The 6,000-nt window shown below is 46.3% G+C and overlaps 1 pseudogene; it reads left to right on the forward strand.

Annotated features, from left to right (window-relative positions):
* The first annotated feature begins 1,609 nt into the window (after positions 1-1,609).
* Positions 1,610-5,716, forward strand: LOC121270314 (annotated as a pseudogene).
* Positions 5,717-6,000: the final 284 nt, after the last annotated feature.

The following is a 6,000-nucleotide window of genomic DNA, read 5'->3' on the forward strand; positions in this document are numbered from 1 at the left end:
ACCAGAGCTTTATAAAGATTCAGCATAATTTCCCTGACAAGTGGGGGGCTTTCAAACATCAGTTGATAAGAATTCAGGATCGGCATGTTCCTGCTCGGATGAAGGATAAGCATGGCAAGTTTCAGGAACCTTGGAATAGGAAGGATATTGTGAGATTAGTTAAAAAGAAAAGGGAAGCATTCATAAGGGCTAAAAGGCTGGGAACAGATGAAGCCCATGGACAATACAAAGAAAGTAGGAAGAAACTTAAGCAAGGAGTCAGGAGGGCTAAAAGGGGTCATACCAGAAGATATGGAGGCGTTGGAGAGGGTGCAGAGGAGGTTTACCAGGATGCTGCCTGGTCTGGAGGTTATTAGCTATGAGGAGAGGTTGGAGAAACTCGGATTGTTCTCACTAGAGCGACGGAGATTGAGGAACGACTTGATAGACGTTTACAAAATTATGAGTGGCATGGACAGAGTAGATAGTCAGAAGCTTTTTCCCAGGGTAGAAGAGTCAATTACTAGGGGACATAGAGAGGAGAAAACTATAAAGATGATGTGCAGGGCAAGTTTTTTACACAGAGGGTAGTGAGTGTCTGGAATTCGCTGCCAGAGGAGGTGGTGGAAGCAGGTACAATAGTGGGGTTTAAGAGACAGCTTGACAAATAAATGAATAGGATGGGAATAGAGGGATACGGACCCCGGAAGTGCAAAATGTTTTAGTTGACGGGCAATATGATCGGCGCAGGCTTGGGGGGCAGCCTGTTCCTGTGCTGTACTTTTGTTCCCTGTTTTTGTTCTCAATACCACTATTTATGTAGCTGAAGATCCAACCTGCTGTGCTAACTTCTCTCTTAATACATCCTGTTACCTTCAGAGATCAAAGCACATGAAGCCCCAAGTCCCTCTGTCCATGCTCACTCTTTAGAGCTGTGCCATGAATTATATCTTCCCTCTCCCTAATCCTCCTGCTAAAAATCACCTCACTGTGAGGGTTGTAATCCCTGGAATTTAGAAGACGAAGAGGTGATTTGATCAAAGTTTTCGGGATATTAATTGGAACTGTCAGGGTAGATAGAGAGAAACTATTTCCACTGGTTGGGGAATCTATGTTGAGTGGGCGGAGTCTAAACAAAGAATCAGGTTCCAGATGCTTTTCAGGGAGAGAGTTCCAGATCCTGACAACTCTCTTTTTATATCAGTGCCTCTATTTATGAAGCCCAAGACCCCATATGTTTCCCTGATTACTCATCAATCTGTCCTGCCATAAGAAATAGGTCCCACAAATGGTTTAATCATCACCCATACTCAGAAAGCCTCTTTTACGATACAAGATTTAAAATAGTTCCTGTACTACGTGCCCTGAATACCACACACCCGTCCCCAAGGTTATGTCATCCCATCTACAAGGACCTTGATGTTCAGATGATAAGGGAATTATCCAGGAATTTCCTAAGTCAGAACGCAGAGAGAGAGATGGGTGGACTATGACCACCAGTAGCCATGACCCCGGTGTTAAGGCAGTTTTGGGAAAACATTGTGATCGTCCCTGTGATAGTGACACCTGTCAAAAGGGTGGAGGGAAGAGAGGGATCAGTGACTGGGCTGGAATAGGGGCCACGGCTGGCATGGCCGCTGAGAAGCACTTATACCTGGAGAATATGTGGGAACAGGACGAGGCCGTGAGGCAGCAATGGACAGGAATCTTCAGTAAAAGAAATAAAAGGCAGAGAAATGAAATCCTGGAACAACAAGAAGGAGTGAAATCCAGAAAAGAGATGATGGACGGACTGATCGAGAGAAAGGGAACGGTCAGTGAGATCATTCAGCAGAATAAGAGTGAGGTGAAAAGTCAGAACATGTCTAAAGCTGTTCTCTGTGTGATGTGAGGAGGGTTTTTATTGGATCAGGTACAACAAGGCCAGGAGGACATTGAAAAACAATAGAGAGTCCAACAATAGAGAGCCCAAAGGGTCTGGAGGGGGAGAGTTAATAAACTCAGGGAATCACAGGCTGCATAAACATCGAGTGTGAGCCCAGACCCATTTTAAAACAGTGAACAAATAAATCCCTGATTTTACTGAGACTCTTTTCCGTGTCCCAGCTCCTGTAAATACTGACGGGAGAGGGACCGGAATCTCCGGAGGCTCCACTCTGCTGGCTGCTCGTGAGGAAGTGATCTCCGATCAGATTAATGTGCTTATGCTGTGAGTATTTAATAAGGTGTCCAAACCTCTCATTGTGCTTCCTGGCTGGAAGAGATTGTGGATGCCCAGGAGGAATTGGAGTCTGGGGTGGGCCAAAATTAGATGATCTCAGATAATCCTGGAGGGTTTTAGAGCTGGAAATCATCACAGTGTTGGTCAGCGAGCACAGGGGGTGGATGGTAAACAAGAGTTGGTGCAAGTTAGGGTATAATTGAAAATTTGACTGAATTCTTTGAGGAGGTGACCAGGTGTGTAGATGAGGGTAGTGCAGTTGATGTAGTTTCTATGGATTTCATCAAAGCATTTGACAAGGTCCCACATGGGAGACTTATAAAGAAGGCAAATGCACATGGGATACAGGATAATTTGATAAGGTGGATTCAAAATTGGCTTAGTTGTGGGAGACAGAGGGTGATGACAGAAGGATGCTTTAGTGACTGGAAGCCAGTGTCCAGTGGTGTACCACAGGGATCTGTGCTGGGTCCCCTATTATTTGTCATTTATATAAATGACATAGATGACTATGTGGGGGGTAGGATTAGTAAATTTGCGGATGACACAAAGATTGGCCGGGTGGTTAACAGTGAGGTTGAGTGTCTTGGGCTACAGGAAGATATAGACGGGATGGTCAAATGAGTAGATTTGCAGATAAGTGGCAGATGGAATTTAACCCTGAAAAGTGTGAGGTGATACAATTTGGAAGCAGTAATTTGACAAGGAAGTATTCAATGAACAGCATGACACTAGGAAGTTCTGAGGAACAAAGGGACCTTGGCGTGTGTGTCCATAGATCTCTGAAGGCAGAGGGGCATGTTAGTGGGCTGGTGAAAAAGGCAAATGGGACACTTGCCTTTATCAATCGAGGCATAGATTCCAAAAGTAGGGAGGTCATGTTGGAGTTGTATCATCCTTGGTGAAGCCACAGCTGGAGCACTGTGTGCAGTTCTGGTCACCACATTATAGGAAGGATGTGATTGCACTGGAGGAGGTGCAGAGGAGATTCACCAGGATGTTGCCTGGGATGAAACATTTAAGTTATGAAGAGAGGTTGGATAGACTTGGGTTGTTTTCGCTGGAACAGAGAAGACTGAGGGGCGACCTGATTGAGGTGTACAAGATTATGAGGGGCATGGACAGGGTGGGTCGGGAGCAGCTGTTCCCCTTAGTTGAAGGGTCAGTCATGTGGGGACACAAGTTCAAGGTGAGGGGCAGGAGGTTTAGGGGGGATGTGAGGAAAAACCTTTTTACCCAGAGGGTGGTGACAGTCTGGAATGCGCTGCCTGGGAGGGTGGTGGAGGCGGGTTGCCTCACATCCTTTAAAAAGTACCTGGATGAGCACTTGGCACATCATAACATTCAAGGCTATGGGCCAAATGCTGGTAAATGGGATTAGGTAGGTAGGTCTGGTGTTTCTCACGTGTCAGTGCAGACTCGATGGGCCAAAGGGCCCCTTCTGCACTGTGATTCTGTGATGCACAGCTGAGTTTTGGGTGACCTCCAGTTTCTATGGAGTTGAATCGGGGAGGCCGCCAAGACGCACTTCAAATAGTCCAGTTTAGAGGGAACAAAGGAATGGATGAATTTCAGCAGCTGATGAACTGAGGCAGGGGCACAGCTGGGCGATGTTACTGAGGTGGAAGTGGGCAATGTTACTGAGGTGGAAATGGGCGATCTTAGTGATATGTCATCAGAAGCTCAGCTTGGGCTGAAATATGACAACAAGATTGTAAACAGTCTGGTTCAGCCTCAGAGAGCTGCAAGAGGGATGGAGTTGGTGGTTAGGGAGTGGAGTTTGTAGTGGGGAATGAAGACAATGGTTTCGCTCTTCCCAGTATTTAAATAGAGGACATTTCTGCTCATCCTGCACTGGATGTCAGACAAGTCAGGACGGTGTGTGAGTTGGAGGCGATGGTGTTCACTAGCAACTGTTACCCTTCTCCTTCTCGGTGGTGGTTGAGGCTCCGGGGATTCTGTGAAATTCCTGGATGAGTTGTAGATGTGCAGAACATTTCTTCACCCCTTGCATCTCCCACCTCTCTCCTCCTATGAAGGCCAGAGTCTTGTGTAGGCCCAGTCTGGGTTTCCGGTTCCCGTCCCTGAAGGTCATTAGTGAACCAGTTGGGTTTTGATGACAATCCAGCAGTTTTCATGGTCACTTTTTCCTTGTGTCAATTCCACAAATAACCAGATTCATTCAGCTCAGTTTCACAACCTGCCTTTTGTGGATTCTCTCTCACGCCCTTTTTTCTGTTTTAAATCAATTTCACAGGGTATTAGAAGAGGAGGATTTGCAGTCAGGAAACTCAAACCAAACATCACATCAGAATCTGACAGAGTCGTCCAATTGATCGGAACTTGAGTATCATTGGATTTTGAACATGTAAGATAAAAGCACTGTTCTCAGTGGGGAGAAACAGTACATGTGTTCTGTGTGTGGGCGAGGCTTCAGGCAATTGTCTGGCCTGTGGAAATTCCTTTTATAGTGTGACTGGAAAAGCACCAAGACAGACACACACCCAAGTGAGAGTGTTCAGTGCGCTGAGTGTGGAAAGAGCTTTTGCCAGTTACATAACCTGAAAAAACATCACACCGTTCACAGTGGGGAGAAACCGTACATGTGTTCTGTGTGTGGACAAGGCTTCAACTGATTGTCCAGCCTGGAGAGACACAAAGACGGCAGCACCATGGAGAAACCATGGAAATGTGGGGACTGTGGGAAGGGATTCAATACTCCATCTCAGCTGGAATCTCATCGACGCAGTCACACTGGGGAGAGGCCATTCACCTGCTCTGTGTGTGGGAAAGGATTTGCTCAGTCAGCACATCTTAGAAAACATCAACTTGTTCACACTGATCAGAGACCTTTTAACTGTTCTGACTGTGAGAAGAACTTCAAAAGCAAAATGGATCTGCTGAGACACCAGCGAGTTCACACTGGGAAGAGGCCGTACACCTGCACTGAGTGTGGGAAGGGATTCACTCAGTCAGCCAATCTGCTGACACACCAGCAAGTTCACACTGGGGAGAGGCCATTCCCCTGCTCTGTGTGTGGGGAGAGATTTAATAATGTATCCAACCTACAGAGACACCAGCGAGTTCACACTGGGGAGAGGCCATTCACCTGCTCCAAGTGTGGGAAGGGATTTCTTCACTTATGCAACCTCTCTGAACATCAACTTGTTCACAGTGATCAGAGACCTTTTAAATGTTCTGACTGTGAGAAGAGCTATAAAGGCAAAAGTGACCTGTTGAAACACCAATGCACTCACACTGGGGAGAGGCCATTCACCTGCTCTATGTGTGGGAAGGGATTCACTTCATCATCCCACCAGCTGAGACACCAACGACTTCACCAGTGACTGCAGGGGTTGGATCCTGCTGTTATTGCTGCTGTTCATCACGTCCAGGACTGAACCACGATCATTCTGATAGTTGGTGTTTGTTTCTGCTGATGTTAATAACCCCTATAACTGGCTGGAGTTCAATATTTTGATATCTGTCAAATGAATTCATGTTGTTTCAGACACACACTTTGTTGAGTCTTTAATTTCTCCAGGATAAGACGAGATTACTTGATGTCCTGTTATTGACTGTTCCTTTCTGGGTCTTTTCTCCTTTCTAATTCTAGATTATTTCAGTTCTCACACCTTCGGTTACTCTCATGGACAAGTCCCAGCTCCCCATACCTTCTGGAGTGGCTCCCCTAGCTTTGTGATCCAGGGAAGGTGTCGGTAACACTCCTGGGATCACTGAGCACAAAACCCAGTCTGTTAATCACTTTCAGCTACTGGACTCTGAGTGTGTCCCACAGC

Source organism: Carcharodon carcharias, chromosome 27, assembly GCF_017639515.1.
Source record: "Carcharodon carcharias isolate sCarCar2 chromosome 27, sCarCar2.pri, whole genome shotgun sequence".
In the NCBI taxonomy this organism is placed as follows: domain Eukaryota; kingdom Metazoa; phylum Chordata; class Chondrichthyes; order Lamniformes; family Lamnidae; genus Carcharodon; species Carcharodon carcharias.